At 47.0% G+C, this 20,921-nt stretch overlaps 1 protein-coding gene across 4 annotated transcripts in view; it reads right to left on the minus strand.

Annotated features, from left to right (window-relative positions):
• Positions 1 to 20,921, minus strand: part of DOCK2 (dedicator of cytokinesis 2) — a 1,781,615-nt gene that overhangs the window by 1,042,377 nt on the left and 718,317 nt on the right. The gene's annotated exons all lie outside the window — the stretch shown is intronic.

Genomic DNA, 20,921 nt, shown 5'->3' on the forward strand with positions numbered 1-20,921 from the left:
GACACCGGCGCTAACAATAGTGACTGCCTGGCAGAACTGACTGACTCGCTGAATCAATGTAAAAGGTGAGAGTGCTGTGCAGTCTTAGTGACACTGCACACCCACTGCACTGCACAGCACTGTCACCTTTTACATTGATTCAGCGTCCAGACATTACCCTCCGCGATATCACCCACTCTATCCATTACATTAGCCATCTCGGGGATTCCAGGCCGGCAGCCCAGGTACTGGGATGCGGAGTCAGGGCCTCTGGGGATCTGGACGCGGCTGTGGCGGGGAGGCACTTCCATACCCTCCAACTGTACCCTTTTGGCAAGTACAGTACCTTTTTTTTATGGTCTGTACCGATTTTTGGCTCTCCAAACTTCCAGTTAAGGTACAGGAAAACATTTACCCATGGCCACGCCCCCTTTCCTAATTTGCACCAATTTTTATGTGTAAAATGTTGGAGGGTATGCACTTCTGTGACATCACGCGCAGAGGAGGCTCCGGGGCTCAGAGAGTATGCGGCGCAGGGAGGGTTATGAAAGCCTTCCGAGGCGCTGCTTTCATACACATCTATGCCGGTGGTCGCAGCAGGTTTTGTTCCACCTGCGCCGCGGCTAGGGAGTGGGGACTGTTGATGCCGGAGAGGGTTGGCGGACTGGCAGCAGGACATAGGAGCTGCAGTAAAAGGATTTTTTTTCCAATCTACAGCGCAGAGACTTGCTGCAGATGCAGTGGCATACCCTCCAACTGTACCTTTTTGGCAGGTACAGTACCATTTTTTATGGTCTGTACCTATATCTGGCACTCCAAACTTCCATTGAAAATATAGGAAAAGGGGCGTGGCCACACCACTTTACCCATGGACACGCCCCCTTTCCGAATTTGTAGCAATTTTTATGTGTAAATTGTTGGAGGTATGTTGCTGCAGATGCAGTGGGCCTATTTTGAGGTGTGGGCCTGGAGCTGCAGCTCCATCAGCCCCATTGTTAATCCTGCTCTGGGAACACACAGCAGCCAAAGGGCAGAGCCTACCATTGGATGTAACCTGTGTGAGAGGGCGTTTCTCGCCCAATCAGTGTGGACTGGGTATGATAGACCTGCTGCTAACCCAATGAGAGCACCTAGCCACGACCAGCGTTATCCACACAGTCACAGAGTGACAGATCAGGGCTATTATATATACAGACCCTCCAACATGACCCGCCCCACTAGGTACAAAATACTCTGTTCCTGGACTTCCCTCTTAATTTATGATTGCCATCACCTGTGTTGAACTAGTTAAATGATAAGAAAGCTGTTTCTTCACAGGTGATGGCAATAATAAATTAAGAGGGAAGTCCAGAAACAGAGCATTTTGTACCTAGTGGGGCGGGTCATGTTGGAGGGTATGTATATATAGGAGATAGTTTCATGTAATTGGGTCTTCAAATAAAAAGCAATTGTTGCAGAGAATAGACAAGTATAACACAGGGTATCCAAAAAAGCCATGAGGTTTATTCTTAACATGAATGACCCTTAAGGGCTTTGAATTTACATACATATAAATAGAACATCCCATTTATTTCCAGTATGCAGCTGCGACAGCTTAACCTAGTCTAAAATTTCTAACAGGTTTTGTCAGAGAATCAGTGATGGAAATATAACATATAGTAATAGTAGCACTACTGTATATTACCCCCGAGTCCTTATTATGTCCATCATTCCAGAATTCAGTGAAGTCAAACTGCATCGCAGATCTCTATTTTAAAATAGATTTAGGCTATAAAAGTACATTACCTCCTTCTGTAACCTGAAAAGTATAGGGTAAGAAGGAAGGCTTATATTAAACGTTAGTTAGATTACTACATTTTCGGAAAACATGGAGCTGGCCTTTAATGCTGCTTATAGTTTTCTTAGATGCTTTTCTTTAATAGGTACGAAGATGACTTGTCATACTGTAGGCCTGCAGGGGGGGCAGATATAACATGTGCAGAGAGAGTTACATTTGGGTGGGATGTGACCAAAATGAAATCTAAATTGCAGTGTAAAAATACAGCCAGTATTTACCCTGCACAGAAACAATGGGGGTAATTCCAAGTTGATTGCAGCAGGAAATTTTTTAGCAGTTGGGCAAAACCATGTGCACTGCAGGGGAGGCAGATATAACATTTGCAGAGAGAGTTAGATTTGGTTGGGTTATTGCAGAGGTTCTCAAACTCGGTCCTCAGGACCCCACACAGTGCATGTTTTGCAGGTAACCCAGCAGATGCACAGGTGTATTAATTAATCACTGACACATTTTAAATGGTCCACAGGTGGAGTTAATTATGTCACTTGTGATTCTGTGAGGTGACCTGCAAAACGTGCACCGTGTGGGGTCCTGAGGACCGAGTTTGAGAACCTGTGGGTTATTGTATTTCTGTGCAGGGTAATACTGGCTGCTTTATTTTTACACTGCAAATTAGATTGCAGATTGGACACACCCAGTGGCGCATGAGTATTATTAATGGCTGTCTAGCGTCCTCTGCAGCCTGCTGTCTTCCTGGTGGCAATACAAGTTTACTTTATTTCAATTATAGTACATATATATCCATGTGCATACATATATACACATGTATATACATACATATAAACACACACACACACACATATGATATTCATATATATATATATACGTGTGTGTATATATATATATATATATATATATATATGTGTGTACTGTATGTGAATGTACATATATATATATATATATATGTATGCATGTTTAATATGCTATGTATATGTATGTATATATATATATATATATATTTATGTGTAGATATATGTATATATATATATATATATATATACACACATACACACACACACACACACACACACACACACACACACACACACACACACAGACACACTAGTTTTATGGACCCAGCATATACTGGGTCACCTCAGTCCCCACCCCCGTGATTGGCTCCGCCCAGTTCCGGAAACCCCCCCATGCAAATCCTGCGTTTGCCACTGACACCACACCCAAATCTAACTCTCTCTGCACATGTTATATCTGCCTCCCCTGCAGTGCACATGGTTTTGCCAAGTTGCTATCAAAAATCCTGCTGCGATCAACTTGGAATTACCCCCCATGGTTTTGACCATCTGCTAACAAATTTGCTGCTACGGTCAGGTCTGAATTAGGCCCATAAAACATTAATGGTAATGTTTTTGTTTGTGTTCACAACACAAAAAATAAGATTTTACTTACCGATAAATCTATTTCTCGTAGTCCGTAGTGGATGCTGGGGACTCCGTCAGGACCATGGGGAATAGCGGCTCCGCAGGAGACAGGGCACAAAAGCAAGCTTTTAGGATCACATGGTGTGTACTGGCTCCTCCCCCTATGACCCTCCTCCAAGCCTCAGTTAGGTACTGTGCCCGTACACAATAAGGAAGGATCTTGAATCCCGGGTAAGACTCATACCAGCCACACCAATCACACCGTACAACTTGTGATCTGAACCCAGTTAACAGTATGATAACAATGAAGTAGCCTCTAAAAAAGATGGCTCACAAAAATAATAACCCGATTTTTGTAACAATAACTATGTACAAGTAATGCAGACAATCCGCACTTGGGATGGGCGCCCAGCATCCACTACGGACTACGAGAAATAGATTTATCGGTAAGTAAAATCTTATTTTCTCTAACGTCCTAGTGGATGCTGGGGACTCCGTCAGGACCATGGGGATTATACCAAAGCTCCCAAACGGGCGGGAGAGTGCGGATGACTCTGCAGCACCGAATGAGAGAACTCCAGGTCCTCCTCAGCCAGGGTATCAAATTTGTAGAATTTTACAAACGTGTTCCCCCCTGACCACGTAACTGCTCGGCAAAATTTTAAAGCCGAGACCCCCTCGGGCATCCGCCCAAGATGAGCCCACCTTCCTTGTGGAATGGGCACTTACAGATTTTGGCTGTGGCAGGCCTGCCACAGAATGTGCAAGCTGAATTGTACTACAAATCCAACAAGCAATAGTCTGCTTAGAAGCAGGAGCACCCAGCTTTTTGGGTGCATACAATATAAACAGCAAGTCAGACTTTCTGACTCCAGCCGTCCTGGAAATATATATATATATATATATCTATATATTTTTAGGGCCCCGACAACGTCTAGCAACTTGGAGTCCTCCAAGTCCCTAGTAGCCGCAGGCACCACAATATGTTGTTTCAGGTTAAACGCTGACACCACCTTAGGAAGAAACTGGGGACGAGTCCGCAGTTCTGCCTTGTCCGACTGGAAAAACAAATATGGGCTTTTTTAAGACAAAGCCCCCAATTCTGACAATCGTCTGGCCGAGGCCAGGGCCACAACATGGTCACTTTCCATGTGAGATATTTCAAATCCACAGATTTGAGCGGTTCAAACCAATATGATTTTAGGAATCCCAACACTACGTTGAGATCCCACGGTGCCACTGGAGGCACACAAGGGGCTGTATATGCAATACTCCCTTGACAAACGTCTGGACTTCAGGAATTGAAGCCAATTTTTTCTGGAAGAAAATCTACAGGGCCGAAACTTGAACCTTAATGGACCCCAATTTGAGGCTCATAGACACTCCTGTTTTCAGGAAGTGCAGAAATCGACCTAGTCGAAATTTTTTCGTGGGGCCTTCCTGGCTACACCCACGCAACATATTTTCACCACATGTGGTGATAACGTTGTACGGTCATCTCCTTCCTGGCTTTGACCAGGGTAGGTATGACTTCTTCCGGAATGCCTTTTCCCTTAGGATCCGGCGTTCAACCGCCATGCCGTCAAACGCAGTCGCGGTAAGTCTTGGAACAGACAAGGTCCCTGCTGGAGCAGGTCCTTTCTTAGAGGCAGATGCCACGGTTCCTCTTGGAACAGACATGGTTCTTGCTGAAAGCAAATCCCATCTTAGCTCCCGAGGCCATTAGTCCTCTGTGAGCATCTCTTGAAGTTCCGGGTACCAAGTCCCTCTTGGCCAATCCGGAGCCACGAGTATAGTTCTTACTCCTCTACGTCTTATAATTCTCAATACCTTGGTTATGAGAAACAGAGGAGGGAACACATACACCGACTGTTACACCCACGGTGTTACCAGGACGTCCACAGCTATCGCCTGAAGGTCTCGAGACCTGGCGCAATACCTGTCCCGTTTTTTGTTCGGGCGGGACGCCATCATGTCCACCTTTGGTCTTTCCCAACGGTTCACAATCATGCGGAAAACTTCCCGATGAAGTTCCCACTCTCCCGGGTGCTCCCGGAATGAACACTGCTGACAGTGCTAACACATGATTTTCCGCCTAGCGAAAAATCCTTGCAGTTTTGACCACTGCCCTCCTGCTTCTTGTGCCGCCCTTTCTGTTTACGTGGGCGACTGCCGTGATGTTATCCCACTGGATCAATACCGGCTGACCTTGAAGCAGAGGCCTTGCTAAACTTAGAGCATTATAAATTTGCTCTTAGCTCCAGTATATTTATGTGGAGAGAATTCTCCAGACTTGATCACACTCCCTGGAAATTTTTTCCCTGTGTGACTGCTCCCCAGCCTCTCAGGCTGGCCTCCGTGGTTACCAGCATCCAATCCTGAATGCCGAATCTGCGGCCCTCTAGAAGATGAGCACTCTGTAATCACCACAGGAGAGACACCCTTGTCCTTGGATATAGGGTTATCCGCTGATGCATCTGAAGATGCGATCCGGACCATTTGTCCAGCAGATCCCACTGAAGAGTTCTTGTGTGAAATCTGCCGAATGGAAGCGCTTCGTAATAAGCCACCATTTTTACCAGGACTCTTGTGCAATGATGCACTGACACTTTTCCTGGTTTTAGGAGGATCCCGATTAGCTCGGATAACTCCCTGGCTTTCTCCTCTGGGAGAAACACCTTTTCCTGGACTGTGTCCAGAATCATCCCTAGGACCAGCAGACGTGTCGTCGGAACAACTGCGGTTATGGAATATTTAGAATCCACCCGTGCTGTCGTAGAACTACTTGAGATAGTGCTACTCCGACCTCCAACTGTTCTCTGGACCTTGTTCTTATCAGGAGGTCGTCCATTCTCTTTGACGACGAATCCTCATTTCGGTCATTACCTTGGTAAGGACCCGGGGTGCCTTGGACAATCCAACGGCATCGTCTGAAACTGATAGTGACAGTTCTGTACCACGAACCTGAGGTACCCTTGGTGAGAAAAGCAAATTTTTGGGACATGGAGGTAAGCATCCCTGATGTCCCGGGACACTATATAGTCCCCTTGTTTGCTATCACTGCTCTGAGTGACTCCATCTGAATTTGAACCTTTGTAAGTGTTCAAAAAATTTTTTGATTTAGAATCGGTCTCACCTAGCCTTCTGGCTTCAGTACCACCATATAGTGTGGAACAATACCCCTTTCCTTGTTGTAGGAGGGGTATTTTTATTATCACCTGCTGGGAATACAGCTTATGAATTATTTTCAATACTGCCTCCCTGTCGGAGGGAGACATTGGTACAGCAGACTACAGGAACCTGCGAGGGGGGAAACGCCTCGACATTCCAATCTGTACCCCTTGGATACTACTTGTAGGATCCAGGGGTCCTGTACGGTCCCAGCGTCATGCTGAGAACTTAGTAGAAGCGGCGAAGGGCTTCTGTTCCTGGGAATGGGCTGCCTGCTGCAGTCTTCTTCCCTTTTCTCTATCCCTGGGCAGATATGACTCTTATAGGGACGAAAAGACTGAGGCTGAAAAGACGGTGTCTTTTTCTGCAGAGATGTGACTTAGGGTAAATAACGGTGGATTTTCCAGCAGTTGCCGTGGCCACCAGGTCCCATGGACCGACCCCAAATAACTCCTCCCCTTTATACGGCAATACATCTTTGTGCCGTTTGGAATCTGCATCACCTGACCACTGTCGTGTCCATAAACATCTTCTTGCAGATATGGACATCGCATTTACTCTTGATGCCAGAGTGCAAATATCCCTCTGCGCATCTCGCATATATAGAAATGCATCCTTTAAATGCTCTATAGTCAATAAAATACTGTCCCTGTCAAGGGTATCAATATTTTTAGTCAGGGAATCCGACCAAGCCACCTCAGGTCTGCACATCCAGGCTGAGGCGATCGCTGGTCACAGTATAACACCAGCATGTGTGTGTATACTTTTTAGGATATTTTTCAGCCTCCTATTAGCTGGCTCCTTAAGTACGGTCCTATCTGTAGATGGTACCGCCACTTGTTCTGATAAGCGTGTGAGCGCCTTATCCACCCTGAGGGGTGTTTCCCAACGCGCCTTAACTTCTGGCGGGAAAAGGTATACCGCCAATAATTTTCTATCGGGGGAAACCCACGCATCATCACACACTTCATATAATTTATCTGATTCAGGAAAAACTACAGGTAGTTTTTTCACCTCACACATAATACCCTTTTTTGTGGTACTTGGAGTATCAGAAATATGTAACACCTCCTTCATTGCCCTTAACGTGTGGCCCTAAAGGAAAATACGTTTGTTTCTTCACCGTCGACACTGAAATCAGTGTCCTTGTCTGGGTCTGTGTCGACCGACTGAGGTAAATGGGCATTTTACAGCCCCTGACGGTGTTTGAGACGTCTGGACAGATACTAATTTGTTCGCCGGCCCTCTCATGTCGTCAACCGGCTTACAGCGTGTTGACATTATCACGTAATTCCATAAATAAGCCATCCATTCCGGTGTCGACTCCCTAGAGAGTGACATCACCATTACAGGCAATTTGCTCCGCCTCCTCACCAACATTTACCTCATACATGTCGACACACACGTACCGACATACAGCACACACATAGGGAATGCTCTGATAGAGGACAGGACCCACTAGCCCTTTGGGGAGACAGAGGGAGAGTTTGCCAGCACACACCAAAACGCTATAATTATCCAGGGACAACCTTTATATAAGTGTTCCTCCCTTATAGCATTTTAATATATGTACATATCGCCAAATCAGTGCCCCCCCTCTCTGTTTTAACCCTGTTTCTGTAGTGCAGTGCAGGGGAGAGCCTGGGAGCCTTCCCACCAGCATTTCTGTGAGGGAAAATGGCGCTGTGTGCTGAGGAGAATAGGCCCCGCCCCCTTTTCGGCGGGCTTCTTCTCCGGAGTTTTTGATATCTGGCAGGGGTTAAATACATCCATATAGCCTCAAGGGCTATATGTGATGTATTTTTCGCCATACAGGTATTATACATTGCTGCCCAGGGCGCCCCCCCCCAGCGCCCTGCACCCTCCGTGACTGCTGTGAGAAGTGTGCTGACAACAATGGCGCACAGCTGCAGTGCTGTGCGCTACCTGATGAAGACTGAAAGTCTTCTGCCGCCTGGTTCCGGACCTCTTCATCTTCAGCATCTGCAAGGGGGGTCGGCGGCGCGGCTCCGGGACGAACCCCAGGGCGAGCCCTGTGTTCCGACTCCCTCTGGAGCTAATGGTGTCCAGTAGCCTAAGAATCCAATCCATCCTGCACGCAGGTGAGTTGAAAATCTCTCCCCTAAGTCCCTCGATGCAGTGAGCCTGTTGCCAGCAGGACTCACTGAAAATAAAGAACCTAAAAACTTTTTCTAAGTAACTCTTTAAGAGAGCCACCTAGATTGCACCCTACTCGGACGGGCACAAAAACCTAACTGAGGCTTGGAGGAGGGTCATAGGGGGAGGAGCCAGTACACACCATGTGATCCTAAAAGCTTGCTTTTGTGCCCTGTCTCCTGCGGAGCCGCTATTCCCCATGGTCCTGACGGAGTCCCCAGCATCCACTAGGACGTTAGAGAAAAACACAGTATTCCCTACATAGATTCAAACATAGGGCCTAATTCAGAGAGGATTGCAGATTCAGATATTTAGCAGAATCTGCAATCCTTGCAATCACATGTTGGAGCCCGCCCAGCATGCAACCTACCTCCTAGCCACTGCGATCACGCTCTAACTGCGTTCGCAACGCAATTATAGCATGGTCGCAGAAACTAGTGAAGCCTCCTGCATACAACATACAGCTGCCCTGTAAATGTCGCCGACACGCCACCATTTCCCCGATGCCACCCTAAAACCCTTTGTCACCGCACCCCAAAAATGCCTCCGCCTGTCAATCAGGCAGAGACGTTTGCAGCTAATGCGGGCCTGTAATGGTAGGTGGAACTAGTGCCACTGACATGCTACAGCTACCTCCCCCTTCCACAGGTCCTAGCAGCTCTATGGTTCTCTGCCTGCGGCCTGCCCTCCTGGTACTCACATAAGCTGTGTGTGTAGGATGGTATTCATTCCCTCCTCAGGTCCCAGCTGCTTCCTTTTCTGGCATGGCGTATGTGATGTTATGCCATCACCGCTGCCGAAGTGAAGAAGAGCCACAAGAGGAGCGGGCTCTGTGCAGGATGGGTGAAGGTACACAGAGCGGCGGGTAATCTGCTGGCAGGACACTGGGCATGGAACTGTTGGAGGGACATTGGCAGCTGGAACTGCAGTCAAAGTCTAGCAGGCCAGAAGGCCAGGATTCTAGCTGCAGGGAGGTAGGCCTCTAAACTATGACTCTGATCTATGGAGCTGTCGCAGCAAACCAAACACCAGGCTGCAACCTGTGTATGTTACCTGCAAGGAAGCAGGACTTTGTGTGAGGAGCCAGAGGCCAGGTGAGGCCATACTAACGATACCTGTGAGAGACAGGTCTGGAAAGACTATGCAAGACTTTTGTGTTTGCAGACTAGCTGCTTTATAGGGATGAGTCAAGAAGTGAGTTAGTTGCCCTGTATGAGCTAGGTGTTTATTATTTTGATCCTGACATTAAACTGACAGTAGAGCACTTAATATACCTGGTAAGCCGTGCGTGGACTCTGACTTAACAACTAAACACTGCACCAAAACACCCATCTACCAAGCTAAGGGCCTAATTCAGACCTGATCGCAGTAGCAAATTTGTTCGTTAATGGACAAAACTATGTGCACTGCAGGAGGGGTGGGGGGCAGGTATAATGTGCAGAGAGAGTTAAACTTGGGTGGGATGTGTTCAAACTGAAATCTAAATTGCAGTGCAAAAATAAAGCAGTCACTATTTACCATGCACAGAAACAGTATAACCCACCCAAATGTAACTCTCATTGCAAATGTTATATCCCCCCCCCCCCCCGTGCAGTGCACATGGCTTTACCCATCAGCTAACTAATTTGCTGCTGCGATCTGATATGAATTAGGCCATAAGTCCCTGCACGATAAAAAATAAACACTGCCTGCACTTTTTTTTCACTTTATAGCTTAGGCTTCTTTTTTTTTTTTCCAAATATGTTTATTAAATACCTCCAAAACATGGTACAGAAATAAGGAAAGAAAAACCGCATACGTATCAGACATATCGACATCAAAGTAAGCAGATAAGAAAGGTAAAAGTACACAGCATATATGAGTAGGTGGAGGAAATTTTCCAATTTTCCATAACAATCAACAAGAACAAATTGTAAACCACCAGAAGAGCGGCGGTCAGGCTATAATATATTGAGAATGGGACTGAATATAACTGACTAAAAACTGACACTCAATTCCGGCAGTTCAAATTAAGAAAAAGAAGAGGTAAAAAAGAACATCACAAAAACGTTACAACAAAAATAAGCAAAAACACCTACCAAGAGCCACAGGCCACCGATCCGTCCATAGAAGTGTCCATCCAATCCGCCAGGGAAGAAACAGCAGAAATAAGAAGAGAGGGGAAAGAAAAGAAGAAGTGTGTGGAGAGGGAAGTACGGATGAAGAAGAGGGAGGGGGGAAGATAGGAAGCTCAGTCAGTTAGAGAAGCTTGGTTATCAAGTTGTCGGAGAGAGTACCAAAAGTTAGATTGGAAACATTTATGTATTGCTAGTTTAGTGTGGGGAGGGAGGGTACAAATGTATTTATCCCAGCACTTAAAGAGTGCAGGAGTCAGGGTTTCCTTGTGGATAGAGGCCTCCAGCCAGTCCATATTAAATAAGAAGAGTAACCTAGAAGTAGCCATAGGGAGAGTCGGAGAGGTAGGATGGATCCATTGTTGCAATATAGCTTTTTTCCCCACTGCTGAAAGTAACACTATCAATTTTTTATCAGTGCGTGGAATTCCAGGTTGGTCCGACAGATGACCAAAGAGGGCCCAGGGAGCAGTGCATTGAAAGGGGATGCCTAGTGTTGAGGTGCCATAATGGTGTAAGGTATGCCAGAATTTTTGAATGACAGGGCAGGCCCAGAGACAATGGAAAAGGTCAGCTTCTACCGTTGAGCATTTATTACATCCGGCCCTATCTGATATACCCATTAGAAAACCTTGTTTAGGCGAAATATATGCCCTGTGTAGCAGTTTATAGGCCATTTCCTGATATATACTAGCCGGTATTAGTTTAAGGGTCATAAGAAAAGTATCTAATAGGGTGTCTACTGTGAGTGTAGGAACTTGGGAGATCCATTTAGCTAGATCAGGAAAATCAGTGTGGGGGTCCAGTTCAGTGCGGATGCGCGCATAGATAGAAGATATGGAGTATGTGTTGGAGCGTAATAGGGAGTCTAAGGGGTTAACAAAGTCTTTTCCCGTGAGGTGAGGGAGAACGGATGTAAGATAATGTATAGCCTGGGAGTAGTAAAATCCATGCAGGGGTGAAATTGCATATTTCTCAATAGCCTCCTGGAATGGCAAAGGAGTATGAGTAGGTGTCATCAGATTACGTAGAGTCTTTAAACCAGAGGAGCACCAAGCACCAAAAGGCAAAGAGGCAGTACCATTTTGGAACTCCAGGTTTCCAAGCAAAGGTAGAGATACTGAGTAATAATATTTGAGACCAAGAGCTTTCCTAGCCATTTTCCACGCTCTAATAGTGGAAGACAATAGCGGGTTATCAAATTGTGAAGATTTTATTTGAGAGGGCCGGGCATGTAGGAGGTAAGCAAGAGAGAGAGGAGCACAAAGCTGAGATTCTAACTTGGTATCTGTGAATACATCGTTGCCACTGAGCCAATCCATAGCGAAACGTAGTAAGCACGCTAGATTGTATTGTTTAATGTTGGGTAGGTTTACACCCCCTTGGCGCACCGATTGCGACATTTTTTTTAGACTTATCCTGGGGCGCTTACGGTTCCATATAAACTTGGAAAGCAAGGTATTAAGTAAAGAAAAGTCGGAGTTAGTGAGAAGAATGGGAGTCATTTGGAGAATATACAGGAGTTTCGGGAAGCTTGCCATTTTAAACAGGTTGCATCTCCCTAACATATTAAGGGGAAGGTTTTGCCATAGGCTAAGTTCAGTCTGTATTTTATGTATGATCGGGGTAATATTACGTGCATAGAGGGTGGAGAGATGTTGTGGTAGAGCCACTCCTAAAAAGGTGATATGCGAGGGGGCCCATCTAAACGGGAAGGGTCTAATCCAACCCAGTCTCGCCTGGCCAAATATGGCCAGGGCTTCAGACTTGGCAAAGTTAATGGAGAAGCCAGCAAAAGACGAAAATCTGTCAATTGCCTCTACCAATACAGGAAGGGAGCGTTTAGGGTCAGAGGTACATATAAGTAGGTCATCTGCGAAGGCTATAACTTTGAGTACGCGATCTCCAACAACAATGCCTCTAAACCCAGGTAGCAGTTGGATATAACGAATAAAAGGTTCCAAGGCCAAATTAAAAAGCAAAGGGGAGAGAGGGCATCCTTGTCTGGTGCCTCTCTCAAGAAAAAAGGAAGAGGAGGCCACATTATTAACTACCACCTGGGCCATCGGAGCAGTGCAGAGGGTCCGCATTAGACTACAGAAATTAGTGCCAAATTGCTGATGGGAGAGCACTCTAAAAAGGTGTGGCCAAGCGATTTTATCGAAGGCCTTTTCGGCGTCTAGATTAATAAGAATATTGTCTTCCAAATTATGAAGGCGGGTATGGGAAATAGCAGCTATCGCCGATCTAATACCTTGTACAGATTGTCTGCTTTAATAAAGCCTAACTGGGCCGGGGAAATGAGATGAGGCAGACAAGACTGTAGACGGTTGGCCATTAGTTTGGTAAGCAATTTGAAGTCTTGGTTAAGAAGTGAGATAGGGCGATAGGAACCCACGAGGGAGGGATCTTTACCCGGCTTGGGTATTACGATTATCCGTGCCTCATTGAAGTATAAGGGTATAGTTCCGGAGGTAAAGATATGATTATATAATTTGGCTAGAGTGGGTGTGAGTTCAGCATTAAGTAATTTATAATATTCAGCCCCAAAGCCATCGGGGCCTGGGCTCTTGTCGTTTGGTAAAGATTTGATAGTTGTGAGTATCTCTTCCTCAGTTATAGACATCTCGAGAAGGTCCCTGTCATCTCGAGAGAGGACAGGAAGCTGAGCGTCATGCAAAAAGGATTCACTTGTCTCCACGTTATCTGGCTCTGCTGTATATAGGGATTTGTAAAACTGCATAAATTCGGCGCAAATGGCTGTCGGATCTGATATAATAGTGTCTAAAGATTTAACCACCTCAACCCATGTGCGCGTGCGGGGTCCCCGAGCGAGGTTTGCCAAGAGTCTGCCCGATTTATTACCCCATCTAAAAAATTTGTTCCGCTGGTAATCATATCGTGTCTGGGCCTGCTCTGTTAGGAAGGTATCATATACTTGTTTAGCAGTCAGGTATGCCTCTTTATGTGCGGGAGTGTCGGAACGCTTATACGTTCTATAGGTTGAGGTGAGAAGGGAGCTTAGCTCATGGAGGCGGGAGTTAAATGTTTTGCGTTTAGAATTTACGTATGAGATAATGTGGCCCCGGATAACAGCTTTAGAGGCGCTCCAGAACAGTGAGACATCCTCCGCCTGGGTCAAATTATCAGCAACGTAAGTGTGCCAAGTGTGTCTAAGGTGTAAGAGAAAATCCTCAGAGTGAGTAAGATAAGCAGGGAATCGCCAGCATTTGGAAAAGCATTGGGGCAACGCAAGCTTAAGAGAAATCATAATAGGGGCATGGTCTGAGATAATAATATTTTTAATCGATGTGTGAGTGACTTTAGGGAAGAGATGTCGGGATAAGAAAATATAATCAATACGGGAGTGCGTAGAGTGGGGGTGAGAGTAGAAAGAGTAATCACGAAGAAGAGGGTGATGGATACGCCAAGGGTCGGAGAGAGCAAGTTGTGAACAGAGGGAGGAAAGAAGATCACAGCCGGATTTGGAGGATGAAGTACTCACCCCAGACCTGTCCATGGACGGATCGATGACCGTGTTGAAATCTCCTCCTAGGATTAGATTAGAGCTCCCCCAAGAAGAAAGTTTCTGTAGGACAACTGCAAAAAAATCCTGTTGAGAGACATTTGGGGCATATAGATTAAGGAGAGTATACAAGACATTATCAATAATCACATCTAGCAAAATAAATCTCCCATTAGGATCGACATCGAATATTGTAGGGACTTGTGAAAAAGGATGGCAACTCCCCTGGTCTTATTAGAATAAGGGGCCGAGATACAATCCCCGATCCAGGGGGCACGTAGAGTGTTACGGGGATCGTCCAGCCAATGTGTTTCCTGTAGGAAGGTGATGTGAGGGGTCAAACGGTGGAGGTGGGAGAGCACTTTCTTGCGCTTCACTGGAGCGTTAAGGCCCTCCACATTCCATGATACTATATTGAAGGCAAGGAGTGGGGTATCCTCCGCGGCGGCGGGGGGAGTAGGAGCAGGGTCAGCTATATCAGCCTATACCGATGGATGGGAATGCAAGAAAAAATATACTAGAGGTAAAGTAGGGCCCCTGCCCGTCCCAGCGAGCGGGAAGGGGTTGACCCATGGAGGATCGGGGTCGGCAGGTCCGGCAGGTGCAACCAACAATATTAAACAGTAACATAAAAAACAAGAAAATTTACAGCTCATTGTATACACAGAGCTGCGCAATTATTCCTCTCCACGTGACCTACAGATGGAGAAAAACATAAGAGAGAAAAACATGTATGCAAGCAATAATAACAGTGCAACAGTCAAGTGGGTAAACTCGAGAAGTGGGCCTTGGCGAGTGTTATGTCGTCGAAGAACAACGGCTTGCCGTCCTCGAAGACCCGCAGCCGGGCCGGGTACAGGAGAGAGAATTTGATTTTGGCATTAAACAGTTGCTTGCACAACGGGGCAAACTCCTTGCGTTTAGCAGCGACAATGGTGGAAAAATCCTGAAATATCAAGAGCCGATCTCCGTTGTAGGTTAAGCTATCCGTCTTCCGGTAGTGGTCTAGGAGTCGAGCTTTGTCGGCATAATTAAGGATTTTCATGATCACCGGGCGAGGGCGACCAGAGTTTGTTTTACGTTCAGGGCCGATTCTATGTGCCCGCTCAATAGCCAGAGGGGCACCTTTGAGATCCATGGCCAGTTGTTGCGGTATCCAGTTAGAAAGAAGGTCAAGTAACTCATGGCCTTTGACCGATTCGGGGATACCCACCACCCGGAGATTACTTCTGCGTCCGCGATTCTCCAAATCATCTAGCTTCTGGGTCAGATCCGAAATGTCACTTTGCTGTGAATTAATGGTGAGTTGTGCTGCATGCAAATCATCCTCCAGGGTAGACACCCTCTGTTCGACGTCATCTAAGCGGCCAGAGTGTTGAGTTAATTTGGATAGAGTAGAGTCGATAGCTTCTCTAATGCCCGCCAGTTTTTCATCTAGCAGAGGGCCCAGCACCGCCGCAATATCCGCAGGTTTCATTTTGGGAGGCTTACTGGCCGGAGCAGACTTGCGTTTTTGTAAGGACCTGGAACGGGTGACAGAGCAATCTGAATCAGACGAGTGTCCCCACACAGTATCGCCTCGGGTTGTAGAGGCGGGGTTAGCAGTTGACATCGGGGTGGGTATGAGAAATTTTTCCATAAAAATAAGCGGGCAACGGAGGACCGATTTATACAGTAGGAGTCGCCTCACGCGAGGAGTAGGCTATAATGAGGTCACATGGAGAGGAAAAAAAAGGGGGAAGTATAACAGGTTACATCCCAATGAGTAATAGCTCAGGACCGGTAGGCATCAGTCCGTGAACAGCGCACATGGGCGAGGAGAAATGTCACACAGGTGTAGAAGCCGGCATGGGTTTATGGGTGGAGCAGGTGGAGCGAAGCCGTCAGCCGGAGAGTCAGATATGCCAGAAGGCAGTAGGGGGAGAGCTGGTTTTATAGTGATAGGAGCAGCTGAGATAATCAACACGGTGTGTGGTCCAGGGGTAGTGGGCAAAACAGCTCCCAAGTGTTGTAATCCTGCAGCAAACAGAATAAGAGGAGGTCTCCCAGCCGAGAGAATATCTGGGTACCTCAGGGGTCACAGCAGTAGGTAGCAGGTTCCGAGATAGAGGTGATCGCAGCAGCACCTATTCCAGCAGGGGTGCAGGGTCAGCTTTCTGCAGGGTGAAAGCCTCCGGGTAGATGGCGGCAGGGCTGTTAAAGTTCGCACCTGTTGTTTCAAGGTGTAATATGATGATTCCCCTCCGGCCGCTAAACAGGAGACATGAGAAAAGGCAGAAGTATAGAAATATATTTATAGTGGCTGTGAGTTGTCTAATCTAAAAGTCGCCACAAGAGGGAGCTAGAGTTACAGCCATTTCTAGCTATGGAGTGAGGAGAGAGATGTGCCAGTCACAAGATGGCCGCCGCCTGTGAATGAGACACGGATCCTCCGGAGGTCCCCGGGTCGTTAATCCCCGCCAGTGAGGGGGGGAGATCTGTCTTGTAAGGATGTGTGAGGTGGGGGTCGGAGGGCAGGCGCCCGGAGAGGCCGGGGATCGGCAAAGCAGAGCTCAAAGTCCGGGCGGCGCCAACCACAAGATGGCCGCCGGCCGCCAGTCACACTCGTCCCGGCTCTCACCACCCGCAGATTGTCCGGACGCCGGTCTCCTGTGAGGGTCAGTGCCTGATGGGTGAGCTCTTGGGTGCCAGGGAGCGCCGCTCAGGTGGGGGAGGGGGTCCGCAGAATCGCCGCACCAGGTCCAGCGGACCGACGGCACCACTCTCAAATCGAGGCCCCGGCTTCTTGAGGAGGGGAAGGCCGCAACCTGCAGAAGCCCTGATAAGGGCTCCCCGGCTCCGCAACCGAGCCCCTCTGGTGCTTAGTGGTCAGGGGGGCAGGCGGTCCAGTACAGAGGTGTTTGGGGACCCGTGAAACAGGTTTTAAATAGGTTTTATGAGCGGGGCCAGCAGGAGCTCACAAAGAAGGCTTCCTCTCAGCTTGCAGGCTAGGCCACGCCCCCAGCTTAGGCTTCTTAACACTAATCTATTAACATGTAACCCTTCCTTACTTATTTTTTTTTCTTTTTGCGAGTTACTAATATGATTTTGTGCCTCCACCATAGGTGTGCGCAGGGGGGGTGCCTGGTGCACACAGGCACCCCCTAATGTCTGGCACCCCGATCTCACATGCCTGATGCAGCGATCGCCAAGCAGGCCCATTACTGTCCACTCTGTGCTGCACCCTGTCAGGACTGCATTACTGACCGGACGCCTGGGTTAATCAAGTATGCCACCACCCACCCGTCACACCCGCCACATGCCCACCTCTCTCCTTCGATGCTATGCCAACGCCAGACACTGATGAGGATCAGCATGCAGCCAGTGTTCCTCTTAGGAAGACAAATTCAATACTGGCAGGCGGCCGGCAGCAGCATTGACACGTCACTCATTTTTCCAGCAGCAGCAGTACTAGTCTGCGACTGTCAGTGTCAGTGAGTGACTGACTTGTATGTAAGCTCTTGCAGCTTGAGGGGGAAAGAGAGGAGCAGCCAGACCAGGCTGAGGAGGAGCAGTTTAATTGCAGCTAGTGCCATCAGGGGTGTTTGTTTGGTGCACACCACAACATCTGACAATGTATCTGCTTTATTAGGATTGGCACAAGGGTGGATATTTTATATTGCGTTGACGTCAATAGATGGTGCTAGACACGCCCAAAAGGCAGTGCTAGGCACACCCCTCTGACGGTGCACCCCCTAATTAAATGTGCTGCACACGCCTTTGGCCTCAACCCAGGGGCGTATCTACCTATTGGCCAGGATGGCACTCGCCAGGGGCACCAGGCAAGGAGGGGGCGCCATCTGGCAGTGCCATCCATGGCCATGGGGTAGAACTAAGTAGTACTGACAGACTTGGTGACTGTTGGTGCTGGCATCAGTGTCCGACAGCAGCGCCCTGCAGCTCGCTTGTAATCACACTCAACATAAACTACAGCTCCCAGCAGCCCTTGTTGCAGGGAGCTCCCGGCAGCAAGGGCTGCTAGGAGTTGTAGTTTACTTTGAGTCTGATTGATCAGTAGTGCAGAGCTGTGCTGCAGGACACTGGCGCCGGCAGTGACAGACAGTCACCAGGTACAGTCAGGGCCGGATTACGGGGAGGGGGGGGGGGGGGGTTGAGGCACAGGACTGCACTGCATTGGGCTAGGGCAGTGGACGTAGTGGAAGCACGGCACTCACTGCCAGGCAGACCAACAGCATGGAGGAGAGGAAGAGAGAACAACGAGCTACTAAAGTACATGCAGTCAGCGTACCCTGTCTGTAATGTGGGGGGACACTATATAGTCTGTGTGTGTGTCTGGGACTGAATTTGTGTATGTGTGTGACTATGTCTGTATGTATGTTTGTGTGTGTATAAGTACCTACTGTATTTATGTGTGTATTAGTGTGACTATGTATGATAATAATTGTGTAACTATGTATGTATGTATGTATGTATGTATGTGACTGTATTTGTATCTACTGCATGTGTGATTGTACTGTATATCTTATGTATGTGTTTTGTGTGTGACTAAGTATGTAAGTGTATACTGTATGTGTGTGCCTATGGGCAGGATCAGATATACTAATGGCAAATGTGGTTTGACTGTATTCCCCATATAAAATTAGAAATATATTTATTAGCACTGGTCCACATATCCATCTTCTATTTGCATTCCCCATATGCCCTGTATAGACTGTGTTTTCTATAGGGGTACGATTGTGTGGCATAATGTGAATAAGAGACACTACTGTGCGGTGTAATGTGATACTGTACAGTAGCGGATCTTGCTACGGGCAAGCAGGACTTTTGCCCGGGGTGCCGCCTTCCGGAGGGCGCTGGCGCCATCCGGAGGGCGCCGTACCGTGGCAAGATCCGCCACTGCTGCCCGCTGTGTCCCCCGTCCGCCTCCGCTGCCCGCTGCCGTCCCCGTCCGCCTCCTGTGAAGGGAACTAGACGCTATGCGTCTAGTTTCCCTTCGTGGAGAGTAACTTTGCTGAGCGGTGCGCAATGACGTCATCGCGCACCGCACAGCAAAGGTCCTCTCCACGAAGGGAACTAGACGCATAGCGTCTAGTTTCCCTTCGTGGAGAGGACCTTTTGCTGTGCGGTGCGCGATGACGTCATCGCGCACCGCTAAGCATTCAAGTGGCGCTAGCAATGTACAGGGGGCGTAACTGACCACGCCCCCTGTATTAGGACACGCCCCCTTTTCCTGCCCGGGGCGCAGAGCGCCCTTGAACCGGCCCTGATACTGTACAGCACAATTTGAATTGGCCACATTCCTTTTTTGACACACCTTCCTTCTTTCAAATATGTGTATGCATGTGTATGTGTGTGAGTGTGTGTGTGTGAAATTTAATGTCATTAATATCATTATATAACAAATACCAGTTTTTTCTTCTCGTTCCAGGATCCACAGACGCCAACACAACACTTTATGGTAAGTATAGTATTTTTAATATTCTCCTAATCTAATATTTAAACTTTTACATATTGTAAATCAAATATAGTTAAGCGAATATGTCCTATATACTTTTTCTAAATATACATTACATCACCTATTTGCTTATACATGCATGCATTACAAAAAATAACCAGTGAGTATAATATTATACTGAGTGAGTGACCCGGGTACTCTTAGTCACTAAAAATGCGCAGTTGGGGCCCATGAAGTCAGCAAAGAATAGTAATGATAATACCCTAGATTGGAGTATATGAGAGTCTCTTTTATTTAGTCCAATACCAGCTTTAGTGAGCAGTGATGAACTCCTCTCTCCTGATTTGTAGCAATTCTCTTACTAGCTACAATTTTTTCACTTTATGATCCAACTACATTACTTTGTATCCAGCAATCACCAACTGCATGTAGCTAAGCAATAAAGTTCCACAGTGTGCTGATAGATAATGTGCTTAGTTTTTGGGTAGCATTACTTAAAATCCATGTATATCCGGACAGATCAGTCCTTTAGCTGAAAGTATTTTCCCTTTACCCATAATATCCTGCCTTGCATGTACTATTTGATTTACCACATAAGTGTCTCTCTATCTCTCTCTCTTCTGAGCATCTCTTACTTGTAGTCTCAATTAACCCGATGTTACACTTAAATGTCTTTAGTCTTGCTCATCTGTATAATTAACCTCATCCCCCTTGTGTATATATACATATACAATTATAATCTCCATTCCTGTAACTGTAGTTATTATATGGAGTATAAATCCTCCCTTTCCTTTATCAGACAATTAACTGAGAGAAGCTACTGTCCTTTAACATGAAAAATGTGCATACAGGCTGGGCAATCCTTACTCCATATGCACCTTGAACACTGAGATAAATAGTCATTAACTTTCCCTTTTTTATATTTTATAAAGTTCTTTGACATGCCACTAGGAGTATACTTGCGGTATTACAGTCACTTCTAAACTCTCAACTTTCACTGAATTTCCTTACTTCAGTGTCCACCAATAAACTGGTTTATGCTGTGTCCATCAATAGGCTGGTTTATGCAAATAGGCTGGCTTAGGCTAAGTGTCCACCCATAGGCTGGTCTATGCCAATAAGATGGTTTATGCTTAGTGTCCATCAATAGGCTGGCTTATGCCAATATGCTGGTTTATGCTAAGTGTCCATCAATAGGCTGGTTTATGCAAATAGGCTGGCTTAGGCTAAGTGTCCGCCAATAGGCTGGTCTATGCAAATAGGCTGGCTTAGGCTAAGTGTCCGCAAATAGGTTGGTCTATGC

The sequence above is a fragment of the Pseudophryne corroboree genome, chromosome 6 (genome assembly GCF_028390025.1).
Source record: "Pseudophryne corroboree isolate aPseCor3 chromosome 6, aPseCor3.hap2, whole genome shotgun sequence".
In the NCBI taxonomy this organism is placed as follows: Eukaryota; Metazoa; Chordata; class Amphibia; order Anura; family Myobatrachidae; genus Pseudophryne; species Pseudophryne corroboree.